Source organism: Simochromis diagramma, unplaced genomic scaffold (assembly GCF_900408965.1).
Source record: "Simochromis diagramma unplaced genomic scaffold, fSimDia1.1 OVJJ01000596.1, whole genome shotgun sequence".
In the NCBI taxonomy this organism is placed as follows: Eukaryota; Metazoa; Chordata; class Actinopteri; order Cichliformes; family Cichlidae; genus Simochromis; species Simochromis diagramma.
The window spans coordinates 8,423,911-8,449,169 of record NW_024387245.1 but is presented as its reverse complement, the minus strand read 5'-3'; the positions used below and the strand labels follow the sequence as shown (position 1 = coordinate 8,449,169).

General features: G+C 41.6%; 1 protein-coding gene across 7 annotated transcripts in view; it reads left to right on the top strand.

Annotated features, from left to right (window-relative positions):
- The first annotated feature begins 605 nt into the window (after positions 1-605).
- Positions 606-25,259, top strand: part of znf462 (zinc finger protein 462) — a 55,427-nt gene continuing 30,773 nt past the window's right edge. For 4 of the 7 annotated variants that reach the window (XM_040000438.1, XM_040000439.1, XM_040000434.1 and 1 more), the window contains exon 1: positions 606-968. The gene's annotated coding sequence lies outside the window, so the exon portion shown is untranslated. The other 3 variants (XM_040000435.1, XM_040000437.1, XM_040000436.1) reach the window with 3 other exon arrangements.

The following is a 25,259-nucleotide window of genomic DNA, read 5'->3' as shown; positions in this document are numbered from 1 at the left end:
GTGCCCTTCCTGCCGCTCAAACCCCCACCCACTCACCCACCCACCGTTTACACTGACATACATCTGAGCAGGACCCAGCACCTTTTGTCTTGGGCTCCCTCCTTTGTTAGTGGCTGGTGGACACAGCAGCAGCCTGCGTGCCGTATGTCTACAGTAACAGGGAAGTGACAGAAAACTGCATCTCATCAGCCATTTACCTATTTTTTTCTGACTATCAATCAAGTAAGCACAAAATATATATTAAAAAAATATGAAATCTAATATACATATATAGAATGATATATAATTAATTGTTTAATTTAATTTAAATAGAATACTTTGAATTCTTGATTTTTTATTTGGATGAAAACAATAAACCTTTTGTTTGTCAGTCACTGGGAGATTTTTTTATATTCTATATTTTATATATATTGGGATGTGTAAAAATATACAGTTGAAATTATATTTATCTTTTAATATCGGGGTGTGTATAGTGAATCTGTGTATCTATGTGTTTGGTTGACTTGGGAAGCAGCATCACCACCAAAGTGAACTGCAGATAACCTCATGACGTTGCAGACATGGTATGCAACCCTATATAAAATTGACGGTGGCCGCATGTATCTGGTGGTGGTCTGCGCCGCTTGATAAGGCTTTGCAGACTATCTGACTTCAGTCTAGATGAAGGATGAGCTTCTCAGGCACAGACGTTGTCCATCCTGCTGATGCTCCCTCGTCTCATCGTAAACTCTTGTGCACCCTCTGGTGCTTGCTAGTCTCCCAAACTTCTTTGTGTAGCCTGCTTTGCAGATTGTCTTCCTTGTCTGTGTGGTTGCTCATTATTCAGAGACAGACGGATCTCAGGTCATCTGCAGCTGCAGCAAAGGAGAAGCAGGAAAGATGGCGATCATCCACTAGACCGACCGAGCGCACGCATGAAATACGGAGGACAACTTTTGGGAGGATCGCTTGAGGAGAAGATTGTACCAGTGAGTTTTTTGTGTGTGTGCTCTTGCTCTATATTTCCAGTTTCGTCAAGATTTCGGCTGAGCTTTCAAGGTCTGCGAGAACGTCGGTATGGTAGATCATGGGATATAATTTGGAGAGCGCCTCGTGAATGACCTGGAAAGAGCTGATCTCCCCTCGTTTCTCCCCCTTTTTTTTGTAGTCGAGGTCCATGCTACCACTGAGAAGGAAGTCGGGGCGAGATTTTCTCCTCTCTCTCTCTTTTTTAATCGGGTGGTCGCTCTTGCTGGCACCCGTGCAGCCAAAGTCAAGTGGGTCTTCTCGCTTCCCAGTTAATATCCTAACCAGCCTAGCGCTTCCTCGCTATGTCGCCTTTCGGTTTGTTGTCAAAGTGACACAAGGAAATGGACGCGGCGGTGTAAAGAGGCTCGCCTGCGTGTTTCGGCAGCACCGGAGCGCCAGTGTTTTGTTATTCTGACATGTCTGGTCAGGGGAATTATTGGCCCCGGCTGTGCACCCCCCCCCCCCTTCGGCCGTGCGTGTTGTTGCGCGTTAGCTTCATGGAGAAGCCATTGCACGGATTGCTCTCCTTTACCAACCAGCCTCCATTAGCGACACAGTGGAGCTGGCATAGCCGCTGGTCCAGTCTCACACACACACACACCATGAAAAGCCATGTCCACTGTGTGGAGGCTATATGCGCTCTCCACCTCCCCTTGCTTCTCTCAATTTTTAAAAAGGAAACCTTAACGTGGTGGCGATTTTTGAGTCCACAGTGCTGGAGCTACTACACGTCTTGCTGGTCGTGAAATCAATTTAAAAGCGCAGTGTGGCTTCTTCTTCTGCTCTTTCTTTTTAGATGTTTTTTTTTTTTTTTAATTCAAACGGGTGTTTTTTGGTCCTTCTTTTGCTTTTCTTCTTGGGTGCTTCTTGCTACACTGTTAACCCGCATGTGCCCTTGCACTGTTTTGGATGTCTATTTGCTGTCACTGGTCTCAAGTCAGGTATGTCACACTAGTGAGGGCTTCACCATAAAATGGAGGAAGGCAGATGAGTATCCAAGGAGAGCCCTGGAGTCAGATAGGCAGGATCTCCCCCCCCCCCTCACGCCAGAACAAAGGTTGTGTTTAGAAAAAGAAAGAAAGAGAGAGAAGGGGGGGGTAAAACAAAAAAGAAAAGCTCGGCCACATCCTCTTCTTCCTCCTCTTCTGCTTCGTTTTCAGCTCGGAAGTTTTAGTCTAAGAGGAAGCAGAAGAACTCTAAAAAGTGAGGTTAGATCCTCCAGTGTGTGTGTTTGTGTGTGTGTGTGGGGGGCCTTTCGAGGTTAACTTCTTTATTTTTAACCCCCGGCTTGCTTGTTTAACTCATCTTCATTTGAAAAACTTGCTTTTCAAATATTTCTTTATTTTTGCTAGAGATGTACTGCTGAGGCTTCTGGAAAGCGTGCGCTTGTGATTGGCTGGGGGGGGGCACATGGATGAGACAGGAATCCTAAGGCTCAATAATGCAGTGTTTTGACCATGCAAGTAGTTAATGTTCAACAAAGTGGTGTCAACACACACACACACACACACGCGCTCTCTTCTCTCTCTTCTGGTTGAGTGTGTGAGGGTGAAGTAATGACTGTCGCAAACAGTTTCTTAAAGGAAGTTCTCAAGATGATTCTTTTTTTTTTTTCTTTTTCTTTTTTTTTTTACTCCGCGCTCTGGTCAGACGAGGGTTCAGATACTGTCATGATTGTGCTTTAAATTTTGCTCCCTTATGGCTTCCCCATAATTTGCAAAGGAAGCAGGAGCCTCCACTGTGCACGTTACTGCAAGGCTCTACAGACTTATTTGGGACTTATTTGAGATTCTGGGTCCTTTTGGAAAACTTATTTTAGACTTGCGATTGAGGTTGTTGGTCATTTATTAACAGCCTCTCGGTTGCAATGCGCTCCGCGTTCGCTCTGCAAGCCTTGGGTGACTTTTCACACATTATATCCAAAAGGTGTCTGTTGACCAGCCTGGCAGAAGAGTGTGGGGGTGGGGGGCTTGAAAGCTGTAGTGTGTTTGTCTGTGTGTGGGTAGATGTTGTGTGTGTGTGTGTGTGTGTGTGTGTGTGTGTGTGTGTGTGTGTGTGTGACAGAGAAGGAGAGAGAGGGAGTGTGTGAGGTTGTGCTACGCTCTGCAGTTCCCCTGGCCACTGTGTGAAATCTTGCTGACAAGGAGACTGTGAGCTTGACACACTGTGCTGCGACAATGCCGGGGCTGAGAGGAGCAATCAAAATGGTGGCGAGGCTCCTTCTCCCCGGCGTGGCAGGGCAAACAGGTTCTCGAGGAGGAGCCAATAGAGGACAGAGACGGGCAGGAATCTGCTGCGGCGACACATTTGCCTCGCTGCAATGCAATGGATGCAGTCAGGTGGATGGTGGATGTTCTGCAGAAACAAGCCCCCGTGATCGCAGTGTTTTGTTCCCGCTCGGAGTGTGCTTCTCTTTGCACTTGCAGTTCCTGTAATAACTTTCACAAGTCTCCAGCACATTCGTGGCCTATTCGTACTACGCTGGCGGGTGACCTATAGTCATATACCAAAGCCCCCTGGACTCTGTGAGGGCCCCTGAAGTTCCCTGTAGGAATTTCTTTGTTATAATTCGGCAAATGACACTCATGTGTGGCAGTAACATATGTATGTGCCACACATATGAATTAAAAACTGAACAACGCAGGGTCCTTAAAGTGGCTCCTGTATTTTTACATAGCCTGGAAGGCCACTATCTGCAACGCCCATAAGAAAATCAATCTCTCCTTGGGAAATATGTATTTTGTAAGTGGAAACTAGTGTGCTGGTAAACAAAATAGGCTTGGAATTTAGACTGTAAATAAGAGGAAACATCTTGTGCCCCTTTCCTGCTTGTATTTCTGAGACTAAACTAAGAATTTCACAGAGCCAGAATGCTCTACTCAAATTTGATCTTGGACTTTTCCGCTGCTCTGTTTAGTGTTTCACTCTTCTGCTCGCTTCGTGTCTACAAAAGCATTTCTCTGCTGGTGTAATCATCACCAGTGTCGTACAGAAAACCTTGGGGCAGGGCTGTGTGGGAGCACATGTGTTGGGTCTTTGAGCTGCATGTTTCTGAATGATCTTCTAAGATTTAACTGAAGTCATGTGATGACACGAGCAGATGTGCACCATCATGTTGGACTGAAAGGCTATCGCTGAATGTCCCAATGCGCATTCCCTTCTTCCTGTTGTCTCACTCTTCCTGTTTTATTCTGAAAGTCCCGACCAAACGCCGTGACACTGTGACCTCCACTGCTCGATTACTGTTTGTTCCAAAGAGACTACGCCTCCAGGACCTGTAGTAATTCCAGCGAATGTTGCCTTAATTTGCATTAAGTTTGAAGTGGAGAATGGCAGTTGGGCAGTGCTGTTTGTTTAGTAATAAATGGTCTGAAAAGCAGATCAAGATCATCTCAGATCGGGTCCCCCTCTCACTTGTGATGTGGTGCAGCAGACAGCAGTGTTTTGGGTTTTATTTTATTTTTTTGATGGACCACTTTCTGTCTGACTGAATATTTGCATGTAGCGCATGCTTGTATCAAACTGTTTGAATTTTAGCGCGGCATAGAAAGAAAATTTTAATACTCAGTGTTACCATAGCTCAGCTTTAAGGTGGCGGGGGGAGGAATTACATAACTGGATTTGTTTGCAAGGTATTTCAGGATTATGTTAGAAAAGCTTGACAGAGAGGACGGAGGATCAAACAAGAGAGACTTCTGTGATGGTTTGAATGCTCGGAGGAAGTGGTCATGAAGCTCATCACCCCCCTCTACACACACAAACACACATACATGCATACAGCTGCTCTCTCTGTCCTTCCCTCCCCTCCCTCCATCTCTCACTCACTCACTCACTCACTCACACTGGGTGATGCACGTCTCCATTCTTCTCTACCTGGGGCACTGAAGAAGGCTAAGGAGATGCACAAAAGCAAATTGAAATGCTCCAGTGAGTGCTTTCTTGACGTGATGCATGGCTCACAAGATGCAAGTGTAGCAGCAGGGCCAGGCTGCAAGTGTAGATCCAAAACACTACAGTCATCACAGCACAGCTGCAAGGGGGGAAAAAAACCCTCACTATTTTCTCCTGACCTTCCTGCCTTCATAAGTAGCCACCACACACATGCATGCTCTTACAATATGCCCAAACCTGCTCTGCCCATCTGAATAATTTAATGCTGTTTAACTGTAGCGGGTATATTTGAAGAACTAAAAGGCAATATCATGTCAGGGTTTAAGTGGAACAAGGAAGTAGCTTCTTAGAGGTGTCATTCCAGTTTCTGTTGTCAGTTGCGACGTTATACTGCTGCAAAACTGGTTCCTCCTCTCTGCTTTCCATCAGAACATCAACAATTCAACTGTGTCCTGAGGAAGAGAAAAAAATGCTTGTGTAGCTCAGTGAAGCTTGCAGTTGTGCCCTACCTTTATCTAGATCTGCTGATCTTTTCAGCGTGCATATTTTAGGCGTGCGAGGGACTCGTTTTGTTGAAATTCAAGGTCTAAAGTGGCTGTGCTGAAGAGACAGCTCGTCTGGTGGGATAAATTAAGCAGTCTACACGGCGTCCTCAGGGTTTCCAGCCTAAATTCAGGATTTGTGCTGTTCTCTGCTAAGACACAGTGAACCAGCTCTGTCAGTCTCGAGCTGCCTGTGGTGGGGAGGAAGGGGAAAAAAAAAAAAAAAAAAAGGAGAGAAAAATTCTTTGGAGACGCCCGTTCCTTGGGCAGTGTGGTGCCACCAGACAAGGCCTTCATTGAGCAGAAACAGGAGTGGTCTTGTAGATGGGATCCACAGTGGCTCAGCCTCCGAAGCAACAGAACTGTCCAAGGACGATTAAATATTTAAGAGCTTGGAAAGGAGGTCTCAGTGGTAAGTTAATATTGATGGGTCTCATCTTTCCCTTCTCAAACTTGTTGAGTTGACTCAAGAGGTTGGTTTAGCAGGTCTGGAGAGGAACCTACCTTCTTTTCTTCTTAAAAAACTTCGAACCTTCACAGAGTTTGTTTGCAGTGTTTCCTGCAGCTGACTTTTGAATTTTTCTGACACCCCCCCTCCCCTTTTTTTCCCCCCAGCTTCTTCCTGTGTCCTCTCATGGTCACTGTGAAACACTCCATCCTGGCTAGCTTGTAACCTCACCCAGTCCTTGTAACTGTAGTAACTGCCATGTCAGGCTTACAAGGAAGTCAGCATTGCAAGCTTTTCTGGCATTTGTCCACTGAGCACTACTTACAAGAAACCCTTCAGTGCATCTTGCAGTCCTTTCATGTAATCCTTTCCCCCCCCTTTCCTTACTTTTTTTGTGAATTGGGCGAATAGAATACAACCAAAAGGCATTTTGATGTGTAAAATGGAAAAACAGGAGTAAAATTCCTGTTGCCTCCAGCCTCAGCCTCCAGCTGAGGCTAATTTTCCTGACAGTAAGAAGGCATTTCAGTTATACTAAACATTTCCCTCGATTGTAAAGTTTGGTACCTCAAGAGCAAAACTTCGGGGTCATTTATGGACAATTTTTGTGAGATGATGCCGATTTATCTGAGACAGCAGTGGATTGATTTACGTCAGGAAATGGTTTCCTAGGAGAGATGGGCTTCAAGGCTGCACGGAATGCAAGGTTTCCTGGACCTAATTGTCCTTGTGGAAAAACACTTCCTGGTTTCTCTCCAAGATCTGTCCTTCACTTGCCCCACTCTTGTTTGTTTAGCCCATGAACCCTTATGTTTCACTTTGGAGAGATCTGACTCAAGCATGTCTTCAGGCTCATGTGTCTGACTTGTGTGTTGTGTGCAGAACAACTTTTTTTTTTGCTCTAGCCTACTTGTGTACGCCACATCTTTTGTCAGGATTTTTTTTTCTCTTTTAAGCTCAAGGGAAGAAACCTCTGGAGAAAACCAAAAATATCTACTTATTCCCATATAAAATTGTAAAAATAATCACGCCTGAGGCTATTAATTAAATTGTGCACTTAATCATTTTTGGATGGAATATTTAATCGTGTTCCTGAGGGTTGCCCCAAGTTTTCCTCTCTTATGCTTTTCAGTGTAGAAAAGAAGCTCTAACCTCTTTCATGGAAATCTTGATTAGACCACGTTAGGTCGCCTATATAAGTATGATGTCGCTCGCAGAAGGTTCAGGACGCGACATCGCCTCTAAAGTGTACTCGACCGGGCGGTCGAAGGAGCCACGTTTTAGATGCACGACAATCAGATCTGGGCTCTTGTCTTCACCCTCGGAAGAACAGCAAAAGGCAGGTTCGCAGGAGGCCATCTTTGCAGTTCACAAAACCACACTTTTCACTTCTGCTTTTCTCGCTGACTGCAATGACAGCGTGCAGAGGAACCGACAGGAGGGGAAGCAGCTTGCTCAGGTCTGCGCTCTTAAAGTTAAACACTTCCATCTGTGTAACAAGATAGCAGAGCAAGCAGAGGCAGCTCCACTCAGCTGAGCAGGACAGTCAAAGACCTTGAGGAGCACAAAATGGTGGATGGCCATACCACTGATTCTCCAGCGTGATTGGCTGCGTGTCTCCTTGGCCACTGTGGGGCTGGCTGTGTGAAATGGAGTCCTCTGTGCTGAGCGTTGGCCCAGCCTCAGCTCTGATGCAGAAGATAATTCTGTCAGCCTCGAGAGAGAGAGACGAAAGAGCAGCCAAGTGAGGTGACTATACTAAAAGAAGGCAGAGGACTCGAGCCATGTTTGTGTCTGCTTGCTTCTGTTTCTTATCTTCTAATCTGCTGTCCTACTTGATCTCCTGGGTTCTGATTTCTATTAATAGCTATTTAAAAATATATATTTTGGTGCTTTTTAGCTTTAAACAGACTTGTAACAGGTTAGGAAGGAATCAGTTGGGATTTATGTTTTGGCTTCGTTTGTAGGAATGAAGAAAGTGGCTGTGTAAGAGTGTTCGGTATCTCGGTATCTAACCTTCACACCCAGCAGGCTCAAGCTGAGGGATTTACCAGACCCTTGTTTTGCTGCTTTCAGCCTTGAAGGTCACATAAATATCTCTCAGGCTCGTGATTAAAACGCAAATTCACAAGATTTAAAAGAGTGTCAGCGCTGCATATTAAGTGGACTTGTATTTTTTTTTTTTTCTTATTGGTTAGTTTTCACCATGACAACCTGAAGACGGCAGCCACACAGCAGATAACCATTAATGCTTGTCCCTTCCTAATCTGCTCGGTCATTATCATCTGTGCAAAAAAAAAAAAAAAGGACCAAATGTTACTACTGAATGCTCTGCAGTCGTCCTCCTGTTCAGAAGGAACAATCTGAGCCCTTTGCTAAGCACAAAGGCTACCCTTGGTGCAAGGTTACTTGTACCATGATGGCCAGCGTCTTCTTCTTCTTCTTCTTCTTCTTCTTTTTCCCTTTTTTTTTTTTTTTATTTGTTCCAATGCAGCTTTAGAGAGACATGGATTTGGCAAGTTGGATGTCTTTTAATTGACAAAGGGAATGTCTTGCTTTGCAAAGTAAGTCTATATAGAGGTCAGCAAGTACACTGATGTTAAATAGAAAAGGCCCAGTGATGGGTGATGTCAGGTAACATGTCAGAGAGACAGGCTGATCCAGGCGCTGTCTGACCTTGTATTATACATGACTGACATAAACTAGAAAGTAAAAAACAGGAAGAAGAAAAAGTATGCTTGATTTTTTTTTTTTTTAATTCTTATTATTGAGGTCTGCATTTGAAACTGTTTTCGTGGTTCAGTTTATGTTTACTTGTTCTTGGTCAAGCCTTTTGCTATAAATGTGCATGTGTTTGTTTGTTTTTTTTCCTTCTAGTTTTTTTTGAAAGAGAAAGTTGTCACATTTTTCTGGGCTCATCATAGCATTCCAACTAGGTGCCGTGCTAAAAGAATTCCAACTTTCCTCTTTTTGATGTGAGGATTTGCTTGAAGGCTTCAGTCACTCAAATACTTTGAGGTCCAGAGATCAAAATCTCTGGACTGGGGGGGCGTTGCTGACTTTTATTACAAAGGTGGCGTGTCTTCCTTTTGTTTAATGTCTTGACCGTGTAGTGAGTTGGGACCAGATGTTGTATTCTTGAGTTTGCTCTTTCAGCATGATTTCAATATAAATGTGCAGGCCAGTATTAATAATTGTATAAAAAAAAACTTGTTCCTCCAGTTTTATTGTTCAGAGTTGGTGCATTATAACTGATACGGTGCCACTTGCAAAAAAGTTAACTAACTTGTGGTTTAGAAGTAAAACTCACAGAGGGAAAATGTGAAGAAGCCACTGAATAACATCACAATTCGGGCTTTTGCAGTTTTTTAACGTTGTTTGCTCTTCTTTAGTTACACACAGATATCATGCTGTATTGTGATACTATTGTAACTGCGTGCAGTGTATTGCAATAGCAATCAGTTTGAAGAGCAGTAACGATTTTCTAAACCTTTATCAACTGACACTAGAAAAACATATCTTTGTGTTTCATTTGGTTTCCCTTTAGTCATCTTAACGGTATGGCGGTTAGCCTACATGATCTTCTCAGTTACCCAGAATCCTTAAGGGTTGCCTGATCCTGCTGCGATGAGTTGTTTCTCTTTTACGCCCTTTGAATGTGACACTCGTGAAGGTCAGGCTGCGGCAGATCAGCAAAGCTTGCTGGATTGCAGCGTCTGAAAGGCTCTGCACCTGCATTTAGCAGTCTCTCTGAGACAAACCAGGATTACTGAGCTGGATGTTCACAAAAATCTTCACTGCTTTTCATTCATTCTGCTCAATTGCAGTTAAAGTTTAGACACAAATGACTGCTGTTTGTGTATGCAAAAATGGGCTACTTCTGCTTTGTCTGCTGTTTTTGAGACTTGTGCTGATGTACGGTCCAGTGTTGCTTGTATTCATTCTGATTAGAAAAAGCTGATTTTCCAACGTCAAAATAGTGCAGTTAATAAGCATAAAGAGCCTGCATGCTAAAACAATAATGTTTCAGATGGGGGGGGGGGAAGGTAAAAAATTAGATGAAGGTTTTCTCTGAAACACAGCATAGATGGATGTCATGGAAGGAATTATAGAACCATGAGGACCACATGTAGATCAGGTCATCTTCCTATGATGGACACTTATAAAGAGGAAGCTCAAAAGGAAAAACTACCAAGAGGCCAGCAGCAAGCTAAAAATATCTGAAGGACTATATAGCAGAGTCTGTCCACAACATGCAGTTAGCAAGAGATTCATGTGTTCCGCACACTTCTGAACTCTCTGCGGGACAGCGGCATGAAGATTTCTCTTCTCCAAAAGGCACATTTTAATGTTGCAAGCATGTGGTTAATTCCCATGACAGGAAATGGAACTTGTGGTCCGATGAAATCAAGGTTGAATGTTTTGATCTTACTCGCCAAATATGGAGGAGTGGTACGTTTCAGAGTGCAGGTCAAAACCTTTATACAGCTGTTGTGTAGATGGAAGAGAGAATAAATTCAGAAGGTTATGGGGGAAAATGTAAATAGAAATATTTATCATGACTCTGACTGAAAATATTCCCGGGGTCTTTGGAAAAAACTGACTTTAGGAAGGCAGGAGAATCTCAGTCTTATGTTGGCGGACATTATGTGATATTAGTCATCATCAGCTGCCGGTCAAATCAAACAAAGTAAGGCTGAAGAATGTCTTTGGTCAGAGAGATGCTGTTTAGCTGGTTATGGTTGACCTATTTTTTTTTTTTTTTTTTTGAATGCCATATGCCTCCTGAAACCGATCTCTTCTCAGATTTTACGCCCAGCATTTTTATCAGCCACAATGGTGATTATGGTGTTGTTTTCAGGCTTTGGTGTTTAGGGCTTCGTTGCAAAATGTAGCCCAAAAGAGCCAGAACTAGTAGAAAAGCCACTCCTGGGTACTTTGGCATGTGTTTATAGGTCTGTGTGCCTGACGACAGATTTTGTCAGCATGATGGCACCATGTACAGGTGGGTAGCTGAGGTCAGTATTATAGCCGTGTTTAAAGATGGGTGTGGTCTGAAAACACATTGACTTTGTGACTTCTCCTTTAGTTATTAGTCAGATAGCTGATCATATCTCATGACAATGTGGAGGATTTCTGGTGTTCTGGAAGATGTTTGTGACTTTTAGACTCTGCAGAGTTGGCTGATTCATTTGAAACATGATAGAAATGCTATGACTATTATGGTATTTTTTTTTTTTTCTTTTTTTGGTTTTTCCTGAACTGAGTAATAATGCTGGTCAAACCGCGCTGTTATTTAAAAAAACACTGTCCTCTTAGAACCAAAACTAAAACTGAACAGAAATGTGACAGAGAATATTTAAGTTCAAATATATGCTAATGCTCGACAGGCAGAGCATTGCGTGGTGGCATTGCTGATGTATTTTCAGCCCTTTTTCTGTTGCCTTTCATGCCCTTCCCCATCCCTTTCATTCAATTCCAGCAGATGTCTGATGAATGTTATGACAAAATGTTCATACTGAACATTATTGATTCCTCACATCTTCTCTGAAAAGGCCTGGTTCATTGATCGGCCAGGTGGGATCGATGTTTCATCTCGGCACATTCAGACTTCCTCAAATGAGTAGGATCATGTGATCACGTCATTTAAGGAAGCTCTGTGCTCTGATCACAGGCACAGAAGAATGAGGTCAGTGTCCAACTAACTGCTCTTATCGCACAAGCTGTTGTAACGAGACAGATATGCTCATCAGTAATATAGTGGCAAGATAAATATCTGTCAGATTCAGGTTCCTTAAACCTATCAATGTCATTGTTTTAATTATCAACACTGCCAAAGTAGCAGGAGCACCAATTTGAGTATAATATATGGGGTTGCTACTTTCTGTTTTGGTATTTCTATTCAAGAACTCCAGACTGTGAAATCAGTCGGGACACCTGAGCAAGTCCCAAATATATCCTGCAGCTCCCCAAATATACAGCCAGAGCATAAACGAGCTATCTTCTGCAACAAGAAGAACAAGGAGTTCTGCAACAGACGGTAGTGCACACTTACCTCATTCCACCCCACCCCCACCTCACTCCAGAGTCCAGACCTCAACAACATTGAGTAAGCCTGGGATTACATAAAGAGGCTGAAGCAGTCTAAATTCACAGGAAGACTGCTGAAGTTCCTGAAGTTGCTCAGGGCATTCTACAAACCAGAAAGAAAGTATGCTTAAGCACTGGTACTGTTTCAAAAGCAAACAGTGGTCATCCACCATAATGATTTGGTGCTAATATTATTTGGAAGCACTTTTGTGTTACTTATTAGTGCCTTTTTTGTGCCCAAAGCTGTAAACTAGTAACAAATATGTTACAAAAGAGATTACTTCATTACTTCATCTATTACATCTCTTCCAACTTTGGATTGGTGCAGCTGTGCAAGTGCGGAGCGTTTGGTGTCTTTCAGAACCAGCTTTCACTTCATCAGTTTCTAAAACCAGTTGCATGCTTGTTGGTACCTGTCAAACATTTGAACACACCCACTTATTGGGTCTATCCAGTCATTTAAACTGGTGCTGAATGTAGGAAAAAACCCTTCCATAGTTAATGATGCAATTATTCCACCTTTGGACCCAACACTTTTTTGTGGTGCCACACTGGTGACAGATTTTGGGCACCAGTTTTTTCTTTTTGTTTTTTTGGTGGAAATCACATTGTTTGAACACTGACTAGATTGGTGGGAAAGAGTTAGCTCTGAGGTTGCACTTTCACACAGTTACTTTTAGCTAAATACAATGACAGTGTCCCGTGCTAAAATAAGGCCTGTTTCATGTTAACAGTCATGCCAGGTTTGAACTGATTACTGAAGTGAGAAATAGAAATTGCATTAAATACCAAACCAGTAGGTGAGACATTTGACTAAAAACAAATGCAATCACTCTGCATGATAAGTTGCCAAGAGTCCTCCAATGTGCACCATCAATGATGGCAACAGATTTAATAGAAACAATCATGTGGTTGTTGAAACACATTAGATTAAGTGTTGAATCAACAAGAACATCGCAACTTTAGGTGCAAGCAATCAATAATCAATCCCACATTAGCGATGCACAGCCCCTACATGCAGGATCTCTACATTAGAGTTTTACTATGCAAAAGGAAACTACTATACAGTGTTTTTCTGTCTTTCAGTATGTTAAATCTTCTGTGATTGGACTGAGAAGGTCAGTCAGGTTGGACAAGCCTTTCTGTTTTGAGCCAGTGTTGTTATCTGCTACACTGCCAACAGATAAAACTTCAACTGTGCGGCAACAAAACTCTAAGCTGCATGCAAATTTTTTTTCGTTCTTCAAGCCCGACTTATATTTCTAGGTTGTATTTGAGGGCACCCTTCCAAAATGAACCAAGGCAACTTTCAACGCTCATGCAAAGTAATTCTTGATCCTTTTCAGGGGATTAACACGCTGTGGCATATTCACACCCCATGGTTTTATTGTTTGCTGAGACCTTCAGGTGAAGCTACACCACAAAAAGTCTGAGACAAGTTGCTGCTGGAACTCTGCACATTGTATTTTAGGATGTTATGCTGTGTAATCTTTCTGATTGTTGTGTGTGTGTGTGTGTGCAGTGCAGTAAATTTAGACGCATATGGGTGCATGTAAGCTGACAGTACAAATGTTAATTATGCTTCCTGGCTGCCCTTTGGCTGCTGTCTCAGGGCCTATAGCATCCTGTGTTTGCTGACCCTAACAAATTAAATTAACTGATAAATGTGCGGCTTTATCACACTGTTAACACTGTTAACCTTTCTTTAAATTAACATTTTACCTGCTATTATGATACGCTGTAAACATATCAGTGACATATCACCTCTTTGAGTCGATACGATGAACGTTTAGCAAATCAGTTTTCGCTACTGCGATGCATTAATTTCAAAAATTTGGAAAAAATAAACTAAACCCCCCCAAAATGCAGGATTTTTAAAACCGATAACGATATTTGATTATTAAGAAAATCCAGTATATGGGCCGCTGGTTGTCATTTGTGGTGTTAATATCAACACTTATAGCATGGTTGAAGGGTGTTTCTCTCGTCTTTTATGTACTTTCAAAATTTTCATTTATTGCCCGTTATAAAAGCCAAAATTGAAATGTCGTCTAAAAGCTAATATCGTACGATATATCAGCTCCATATTGATTGGGCCTCACAATAAAGTGTTTTATCTTAAAGAGTAACTTTTTTTCTAAATCCACCCGTTATACAACAAATCAATTTATTTTGAGCCATGTGAAAATTCTGAAATCCAATGATTGCTCTCTTTTAACTCTTGTGTTGGTTCTTGCTACAATAGGTAGTTCAAGGACCATTTTTTTTCGCTCTGACGCCATGAGCGCACACATGGTAAAAGCAGCAATGGTTGTTAATAGTTGAGTAGGGAGCTGTGTTAAGGCGGAAAAGGTAGTCATCACAGAACAGGCCTTTTTTAACGGATACGTTTTAATGGGATTTGCTAAAGCCCTAACAAAAATACAAAAATAGTATGTTAAGATTTCCCACAGATGTGGAAGGAGTGAGTCAGTTGTCCTGACCATCTAGTCAGTGTCTGTGGTGGCTCTATATGCAACTGAGCAGTCTCAGTGCTAGTGGGAGCTTTGTGTTTTTCCAAAAACTGGGTTGTCGTTTGCTCTTTGTTATTTTGCCTTTACATTCAAATGCATGCAAGTTTAAGTGGAACTGTCATAATTTAAAAAGCTTAAATGCTGTCTGTAAAGTGCTTCCCATTAAACAATTAACTCAATTTTTTAATAAAAGGGGAACTAGTCAATGTCGTCTATAGTTTAGTAGCTTCTAATCACCTCTGCCTAGTATGATATTGGTCTATTAAGTGCTGCCACAATCTAATCAAACCCACATGGACTCTATAAGGCATTGAAGGTGCCCTGTTGTATCTGACAGTGAGAAATTAGCAGATCCTTTAAATCCTTTAAGTTGTAAGGAGCAGCTGAAGCAAATCAGACTTGCTGTAACAAGTCTTCCAACACCATGGTACTGATTCATGATTTATCCCATTGTCCATCTGTATGTACCATGTCCGATTGGTAAGCAACAAGCCTGTTTGTTTAAAGGTGCTCCTGACAAGTCTGTAGAGATTTAAAAAAAAAAAAAAAAAGTTCTCGGATGTTCGGTTCATTAAAGCTGTCCATTTCAGTTTTGCTCTTTTCAACATACATACGCCAGGTAACATGAGCTCTTAATATGTTAATATATCCCCTACTTTGGTGTGCACATTGCTGAAAGATAACAACCATTATTTGTTTCACTTTTAGGCAATCTCTAGTCTACAAGGTTGTTAGAAAAAAGTGAGAAGGACCTTTTCCAGTTTCTTAAAAGCAGATTGTGACATTTTTAGATTGGTTGCATTGTTTTCAGGCAATATAATCTCAAATATGATAGAGCAAGTCAGCAAATCGTCACGGTATATACACTGGCATTTTTGCTTGAATTATTTAATTAAGCATCAAATATTTTCTTTCAGGAAGTTTGAGTCTAATTTAAATAGGAGCTTCAGATGTGTTGTGTTTTTTTTTTTTTTTTTTTTTTTAATTTAACTGTTCTCCACCACATTAGGCACCAAATCAAGTTTGTCCATTTAAATATGGTTCATCATCATCAAACTGCCAAGCTTCATTAAGTCACTACTCCTTTACATCAGCCGAGCTGGTTTTCCTGTTTGTGTCAAAACAGCTGGTAAATAATTTAACAATAAAAGACCAACGGGATCTAATACTCCGTCTAATGATTACAGTGCGTGAACAGGTGTAATATGACCACACACAAAAAATGAATCTGAGGCCTTACATTGTTAGTTTTCTGGTTTCAAAGTCTCACAGTATCAGGTAAAGAAAAGGTTTAACAGTTTGGTGCCAAAATAAATATTTCCTGCTGCTGCTTGACTTGGCCCACACTTGCATCAGTTGATTTCAAGAAGATAATTTGAGCCTCCACCTATAAAGAGTGACTTGCAATGTTAAGGAACTGTTAGGCAGGAAAGAGGTCTTCTAATTTTTTTTAATGTGTATGTACTGCGATGAAAATGGAGACAAAATCCTTTTTCTTTTTCCAAGTAAAATCATGAACCATACATTCATTCACAATGCCCTCATTCCTGTATAAACTTGAGTCATCCCAGAGGTGTTCCATGGGTTGAGATCAGGACTCTGTGCAGGCTAGTCAAGTTCTTCTACACCAAACTCATCCATGATTTTATGGACGCTGCTTTATGCACTGGTGCGCTGATGCTTCCCAAACTGTTCCTACAATGTTGGAGGCATGACATTGTCTAAAATGTCTTGATGTGCTGAAGCATGAAGTTTCTTTCATTGGAACTAAAGGGACGAGCCCAACTTCTGAAAAACAACCCCACACCGTTAACCCCCCTGCTCCCCTCCACCAACTCTACACTTGGCAAAGTGCAGTCAGACAACTCGCGTTCTCATGGCAACTGCCAAACCCAGACTCTTCCATTTGGTTGCCAGATGGAGAAGAGTGATTCGTCACTCCAGAGAGCACATCTCCACTGCTCTAGAGTCCAGTGGCAGTGTGCTTTACACCACTGCATCCAACGCTTTGCATTGCACTTGGTGACGTAAGGCTTGGATGCAGCTGCTCAGCCATGGAAATTCATTCCATGAAGCTTTCTACACATGGAGATGATCTCAAGGCCACATGAAGTTTGGAGGTCTGTGGCAACCGACTCTGCAGGAAGTCAGCAACCTCTGCACACTCAACATCCCCTGATCCCTCTCCGTGCTTTTACACGGCCTATCACTTCATGTCTGACTTGCTGTCATTTCCCAGTCGCTTTCACTTTCACGACTGGGCTTGTTACACAGGTGGCATCCTATCACGGTACCAAGGTGGAATTCACTCCTGAGAGTGACCCATTCTTTCACTAATGTTTGCAGAAGCAGTCTGTATACATACATGCTTGATTTTTATATTTTATCTGTGTCGATTTAGACATGTAAGTAGAAGTGCCCCATTCAGAAACAAATGTTGTAGTTCAATGTTTACTAAACTTAAAATATGTTCCATTAAAGATGAGCGGGAAAGCATGCAAAGGAGCAAGTGGGGAAAAAAATGCTTAAGGCATAATTCGATAATAAATGATGAACTGACCCATATTCATCCACTACTTAGAATTCTGTTAAATATCAAATCCTGTTATTTGTAGCCCATTATTGTTATTTAAACGGTGCCTGTCAGCAACATCTTTTAGAGCTGATAGGATTAACAGTTAAATTCATCAGACAAGCTTGAAAGCCTGAGGACACAATGATGGTATCATTTAAAAAGTATTGGCCTGAATTAAAACCAAGATGAAAAGTTACAGCTGCAGTTAAAATTTGCTTACATATTATATGCCAGTCATAATTCTCCCAAGTGTCTGATCCATTTGTTCATTTGGCCTCACAGTGCTGCAGTTGTGTTTGACTAAATTTGACTACATTTTTAAACTTTCTTCATGTGGAAAAAACCCAAACACAACTACCAAAGGCTTTAGGGAATAACTAGACAGTCATTGACTTGTCAAGACTTGTAAGATGGCTCAAGAATCATCATTTGAATTAATAATTGAGGATCTGAAAATAAAGCCCGGTGAGTAGTTTCTCTTAACAGAGGAAGTCGGGACTTAGAAAAATGCAAAAAGCAAAATCTGTATTGAATGTGTCAGCTAAACCTTCCCACATGAGATCGGGGCATCATTCCTCTGTATAGAGCTGCTTGCAAAAACAGGGTCTACACAGAAGAGTCATCAGGAAACCTCACAAAAATCGACATAGGAAGCATGCAAAACATCTGCAAAAGCACGTTATTTTGGAAAAGGGTGGACGCATGAAGATTAAATTGCGTATAGCTTGCCAATTGTTTAGCTTGGGAGAAGAAATATTCTGCTTTAGCATTGTTCGTAACCCATTGCAACAGACAACGCTGCACAGATATGAGGACGATTGGATTGCACGTAAATATAGAACAGTCTGGATGCGTCAGTCATGCAGTCATTCAAAAAAATAAAAATAAATGTGAAACTGAAAAGAGACTGGTTCCCACATCGAGACGAGTTTCCAAAGCATACCTTTAAAATCTAGCGTGACCTACTTAAAGAAACTCAGGCTGAAGCTTTGGAGTGGCCTTCATAGTCCCCTGACTTGAAGAACATTCAAAGTCTCTGGGTAGACATCTTAAACATGCTGTGTGTGCAAGAAGGCATAAACATATCACAGAACCTGACATGATATGCAGGGAAAAGTGGGTTAAAATTCATAGAGAGATTTTGATGGTCATGCTCTACTTGGATTTCACAGTTCAAACGATCAGTAAACAGATAAACTAATAAAAAGGTTTGTTTCAGCTGTATGTCGGTGTGCATGATGTGCCTGCAGCTTCACTTTGTTTCAATTCAACTCAGGTTCTAGTTACAGTGATTTATATAGTACTGTGCAGAACCCTCGAGCCTCCCCTCATTTCTTTATCTTCTGCCAGTGACTTATTGAAATGTGCACATATAAATGAAAATCTCAGAAAAAAAAAACCAAGTTGTGTAATTCTAACAAACTTAAAAGTCAAAATCTGGTATGACCAACTCTTTAAAGAAAAAAGCAAGCATATATCAAGATTGACGGCAAACTTGTGAGATAAACGTTGGAATTTAAGTTCTCATTGTCAGATTCATTCTTTTTGGCTGAATATCGTATTGTTTAATACTCTTGATTAAATCTTTCTATTGCAGCAGCACTCTGCCGCAACCTGCCATATTTCATGAATAATGTTCAAAAGACAGGTGCGTATAGACTACTGAGAGGAAAATGTTGAAGAAGAGATTACTGATTTTTTTTTCTTTTCTTTTTTTTTTTTTTTTTGTAAAGGCAGTCTTTTTGTCATCCTTGTGAAAACCTATCATTGGATATAAATATGAGTTATTTTCACAGAGCCAGTGTGCCAGCATGCAGACGCTGCTGGTTATGAACCTGCTTGTTTTGTAGTGGCGTGCAGCAGATGTCTTGTCTCTTGTGGCTCTGTGGCTTTATGATAAAACAATCATAGCAAAGAGCTGCAAAATTTGACTCCTTGTGGAAAAAAACCCCCCCCATAAAATAAAGCAAAGATTTCACTTGGGTGAACTAATCTTCTACTAGTGAGAGTCACTGCAGTCTGATGTATGATATGTCCAAGTTGATGCCAGATTTTTGATGTTTTAGGTGTAAACTTAACAGTCTTGGCAAGTTGCTGTTAAGCAGCGACAGCTCAGCATGGTTTTCTGCATATAATCTTGCAACTGCAGGTACATTTTGTACACTGTCTCTTCCATTATTTTCGATATACTACTGCTTGCTAAAGTGGTAGCTAACTGTGAATATTTAAAGCTCCGCTGGTGACGTTGTTGTACCGGTGTTGGGTGCTGCAGCTCGCTGAATGAGTAAGAAAAAGGTCTACTTCTCAGAGGTGACTTCTGGCAGGGTAGAAAGACTGCTCATGAAGCAGGGATGGAAAGGCACAGATTTTATTGAATTTTATTTCCTTTTCCTCTACCGTCCCATTTATCTGGACTAGATTTGTGGCTAGGTGTACCTTGTGAACCCTTAGGCTGGGTGTGGTTCCTGGCAAGGAGGCAAATGTGCTAACCATTACACGATGGAAACATTACATATGACGCTTGGTGCATTTTTAGAAAAAGTTACTAAAGGCTGTTAAAACTGGCTGGGTGTTGTGACAGAGTCACTAAGGTAGCAATAATGAGACGAACTGAAGTATCACTGCTGTGAAGAAGATTTGTCAGGTTCTTAAGCTAGTTCCAAACATTCAAAGCAACTATTGTAATCCTGGAAACTAAGACGTGGCTGTGAATGGTCTGCTCCTGCTGCTGCTGTGTTTGGCCATTACTTAACTACTATTAACGTGCTTGAGTTTGATAAATTCATTGTTTTTCACTCATTTGCTGAGTGTGCTCTGGTGAATATTACCTTTGCTAACATTTTGCTCTTCTTCTTGATTTTTCTGGTGGTTTGTAAGCAGCATCACGGTCCATTACCTCCACAACTGGAGTTGTGGGAAAATCAAACTTTACATTTACTGTGTCTCATAATAAATACCAGGAAAAAACTATATTTTAATGGTAAATTAGATTTACATGACATAATACGCCTCGATAATCTCTGTAATCTTTGCCCCATGTAGCAAACAAACATCTGTATAGAGAAGCTCGACAGTTGAATCCATGTTTATTTTATTGTTTATATTTCAGCGTCTTGCTTTGTTTTCGCTCAAACCTGTGACAGGGAGTAACTTGTTTATTTTATGAGTTACTCATAGCTGTGTTAGATGTTGCGTGCTATTTGTGTTTGAGAAACTCTTAAAGCACACACTCTGATCCGATGTCTTGAGTTCTCCGGGTCCGCTGACATCAGAGGATGGGAGTAGACATCTTGATCTCCAGATCTCTCTTTCTCTTGTTTGTGCAAGAGGCCAAATTCTCACTGGTATCGTGACGCAACGTTTTCTCCTCTGCGAGACACAATGAGATCTTTCTCCGGCTTTTCCTTTTTCTTCTGGGTAAACCCTGGTGAAGCACTGCGGGCTAAAGAGATCAGGATTTGGAGTATTGTGTGGTTTCCTACACATTTCTGTCTCTCTGCCTTTAAAATGTTCTAAAATTAAACTAAACCTATTGATTTCTTCTCTGTTGTGGTCATCTAAACTCTGCAGAAAACACGAATAAATACGTTTCCATGATTCTGGCTACCTGCTGTTATTGCCACTATCATTTTTTTCCCCTTTAAAAAAATCAGGCTGTCGTTTTCATTCACTGGGTCATTAATTATTGAGGATGGTGCAGGTTGACGAGATGCACATCCTGCCTTGCTTGCCAGATGACTTCTCTGTCGCCAGGATGCATGCCATATAATAATTTAACACATCTGTGGACTTCTCTCTCCCAGACAGCATGAGATGGTTGCACTAACCAACAGTTAAGGACAAACCTCTGTACTCCTAATCAGCTTAATGCTGGCTTATTCAAAGGCCCTCTTTCAGACAGAGCAGCTGCTGTCAGCCAGTTTGAGTAGAGGGTGTGACTGCTGGCAGAGCTTGCCAATGCAGTGAGACCGGTTGGTGATTAACAAATGTCAGTAGACTTTGGAATCTGGGGAGCCCAGTCTGATGGCTTTGTCCTCTTTTGCTTGCACTGAAGGTCTTCCAGGTGGCTCCGTCATGCACTTTCACCGCCTCCCACCCTTCCCTTCCCTTCCCTTCTCGTCCTTTCCCTCTCAGATCTGCTCTTCCCTTTTTGCTTCTGTGTGCCCCTGTCTCCTCAGGGCTCAGGGTTGCAGAGCGCTCTGAGATAAAGAAGTTCAGACATGCCTCACATTTTTAGACCCCCTTGTGGAACGTTGCTGGCGGCTTCCGCAAAACACTTTTGCCGTATTTTGCTCCGCAGAGTGGCGGTGGATGCCGCTTGCTCTGGCCTCCGCTTTCTTCCTTTTAGAGAGGGACATCCAGCATTTCTCCGAGAATCTCTTGATGTGAGAGATAATGTCGCCGAGAAATGAAAAGACTGCACAAAGTCAGGCTGACAAGAGCGTGAGATGTTTTCTGCTGAGCTGTGTGGGCAGAGAGCTCGGGTACTGTACTGTACATCTGGCAGATAGATTTCTGTCAGCAGCTCTCCAGCGACAGGCTGCCTGCCTTTGAGGAAGAGGATCAGATCTGTGGGTCCATGTTGTGTGCTGGCTGAACACCTAAGCGCACATAGTCAGCTCCTAAAATGGCTGCCCTTGAAGCTCGGCTCAGAGGAGGATCTGAGCAGCTCAGTCGCTGTCTGTTAGAGCCCCAGCTGACTAGATGAAAGCAGTTACACAATCTCACCCATTAACTTGGTGTGGTGCAGGGATTGACTGCCTGAAAAGACACAGTGAACTCTGAGGCAAATGCTGGTTGTGTACAAGGGTTGTTTTTATTTCTCTCCCACTCTCCTCCCTGGCCATCTCTCTCCCTTCCTTCTCCAACGGGATTCTCTTGATATCCATGTCAAGGAACCCTTCATTAGGAGACAACTTTGTTCAAAACAGCAGTGAACTGCCAAGAGAGCAGGGTGGGGCCACGTGGTGAAGTTGTAACCTGACCCTGAACAACAATGGCTCCCCTGGTTGCTCAGGGACATGCTGGCAGTTTGGCTGGCTCTCGTGGAGCACTCCACTGGCTGGTCAGTTGGGTGTGGGAAGCACGGTAGGATTCCCAACTGTCTCTGGCTGGATCTCATTTGAATTGCAGTGGGAGTGAGAGTGGGGGGACTGAAAACGACAGTGTTACTGAAACGACATTTCACAGATAGCTATCCAACTTAAACCTGACATAATAAATATAAGTAGAATAAGTATAATTATTTTTTTTCTTCTAGTAGTTCAGTTACACTGGAAGTATTTTTTTTCTTCACTTAAAATACTTTAAACTAGTGTATTTTTTTTTCCGTTTTATTTATTTATTTATTTATTTTTTCCAGTTGTTGTTGATTCAGAATTGAACTCATGAATGGGGGGGTGAAAAAACCAATAGCAACAAATGGTTTTTGGGAACTTTCCTAAAATAAGTGTAATTCTCCACTTAACACAGGTTAATATAGGGTGATTGTGTATTGCTTTTTATTTCCCTCTCAGTTCCATACACACACTGTGTACAAGATGGATGTAGCGAGCAGGCCTGAATGTAAAACTGCTTCCTTTGTTGGCTAACGTCCTATAAACCATAGAGATGGTAACCAGTGCTGTGATTGCAGGTAGTTTGTATGGAAGATGCAGACTTGTCTGCAAACACTTGCTTATAAGTTTCACAGAAAATTCACCTTCAAGGTAAAAGCTGTACCTTACTGCTAAAACATTTCAAAAGGCGCAACTTTTACTTTGATAGCGTACAGCTTCCATTTCTGATTTGCGTTGTACTCTTCACGTTTCCACTTGGCGCGACCTTTGCAACTGGCTGGCAAGAAAATCTGCATCTTCCACACAGGCAACTGGTGCAACCTGCTACCAAAGCAATTGTGTAGAGGTTTGTGGTGTGGTTTCGTATACCTCTTTGTGAACCAACTTAATATTACCACTGCCAGCAACCACTGACCACTAATTGTGCCCATTGGTCCCTAGTATCCAGGTTACCAGAGGGTCACTGACCAGTCTGTTGGCCTTCGTGAGTGCTACTTTTTCTCGCAACTGGTACTTGTCAGGTAGTTGCATGCAATAATGCCTGTGCAATAAAGGCTTTGATAAATCTTAATATAATATGAACTTTTTGTAAGAAAAAAAAAAATCTGTATGACTTGAAATGAGAGACTGAGTCTATAAAGTCTGTAAGAGCAGGTTTACAGTCAGACATAGAACTGGATGTCTTTTTGTAACCATGTGTATCGCCCCCTAGTGGCGGTTAATAAAGCAGGTTTAAGACGCTTCTGCTTTGCCGTAACATTTAAGACCTGAAAGACAGGTCAGTTTTTTGATTTTCTATGGTTTCACATCGTGGAGCGTGTAGTGATCATTTGTAGGCTACTAATGTTGCTTCGGATGTCTTATCTCTGGCTGCTGATATCTACTTTCAGATGAAGTGTCCATGAATGGTTTTTCCATCTGGTGAAGGCATGATTCGACTGTGCTTTATTTTTTTAAATTCACGTTGTTCTAAATACTTGGTTAACAGTACTTGTCTTGGTTTTTTTTCCAAAGTACATCGCTAGTTGACATGACCTGATTTCGGTGTTTAGTCATCTGTTCCAGACCCACGCCCACAAATTTCAACTGTGGTGTTCTTGGTCTAATTTAGTCGTGTTGTAGACATTTAATGCACTGCAGCATTCAAATGAACAGGCCTAAGCAGATTAATATTTTACTAGTCTATTTGTTTTTATATTGGTTTTTTGCTTTAAAATTTTTTAGATTCAAGGCTTTAGGTTTATGGGATACTATTTATTTTGTGCCAGTCATATATTTTTATTTCTTTCAATGACAAAAAGTACAGCAGTAAGATAGGATTTAGTCATATTCCAGACATCCAAGAACAGTGCAGTGTAGACTTTTTTTGTTTATTTATTTTTTTATTAAAACAACAAGGGATCAACAAGGGTCACACTGGAAGTGTGAATCATTAATCTTCTTTGAATATATTCAAAACATTTTGGCCGTCGCCTAATAGAAAACAAATGAATAGTCATTGCAAAGAAGTGGGTCTTGGAAAAGAGGCTTGAATTTCAGCTTGAAAATGTGTTTCCGTTGGTAAGACTGAAAGGGTTACATTTAACTCAATGCATACCAAAGTCGTCTTCCTGGGATGTCAGACACGGGCATACAGTCCATTGTAACCCTGACGTCCATTTGTGAATCGAGCCAGGGAGTAGTGTGGGGAATGTCACTTGTCATTCGTCATTATTAAACTGCAAAGTTGTACAATAAAGACAGGAAAAAAAATTATAAATTGTGCAAAAGAGCACTGTTGTTACAGTCTGGGGCTTCTTACCTCTTCCACTTTTAACAGATTCGAGCAGAAGTGGCGTGCAGTGTCCGTAAAGTGTGTTTGTGTTTGGTGTTCATTTGTGTACATACCACTTGTGTGCACAACTTCCCGTGTGTGGGGGGTTTTTTTTCTTTTTTTTTTTTTTTCATTGTTGTTTTAGTCTTTTTTTTTTAATTATTTTTTTTTTTATCCCTCCTGCGGACATGCAGTGCTGTAGAAAAACAAAGGGAACTCATCGCACTTCATCAAGCAGGCAGTGAGGAAGGGCCACCTGTGCTTTCAGAGGTGCTTTAATCCATCCTGAAATGTTCCAGGTACTTTTCATGAAACTCTTTTTGGTTTGAAGGTGTAATCATCCTGAAATACAGAAACAGCATGAGGAGCTGCTGTTTGCACAGCAGGGTGTGTCTTGTTCTGTGAAACGGCTGCATGCCGGTTGTGTTGAACAAACCTAAAGACTCCCACACCACAACCTTACTCATCCATACTTGGTAGACATTTGTTGGTTGTGTGGTTTTTTTTGGGGGGGGATTTTTTGTGTGTGCCCTGTCCTTGGACACAAGCAGTTTGGTTGGGAAACTTGCCAAAGATGTCAGCTTAGGTAAATTCAAATTATACAGTTCCTGTTGAAATCAGGCCACAGAGGTGCTGATTTAGTACCAAAGTAATGTAATCTCTTAACTGTCGATTTGTGGCATAGTTTGCTTTTATTTGCTCACTGAGATAAACAGACCGTTTATCTCAGTTTCTCAGTTTTGTCACAAGTTTTCTGTCTTTTGATTTTAGAAATCCTTTCTTTTTCATTTCAGGTTCTGAGATGTTTCATGTTAAGATCT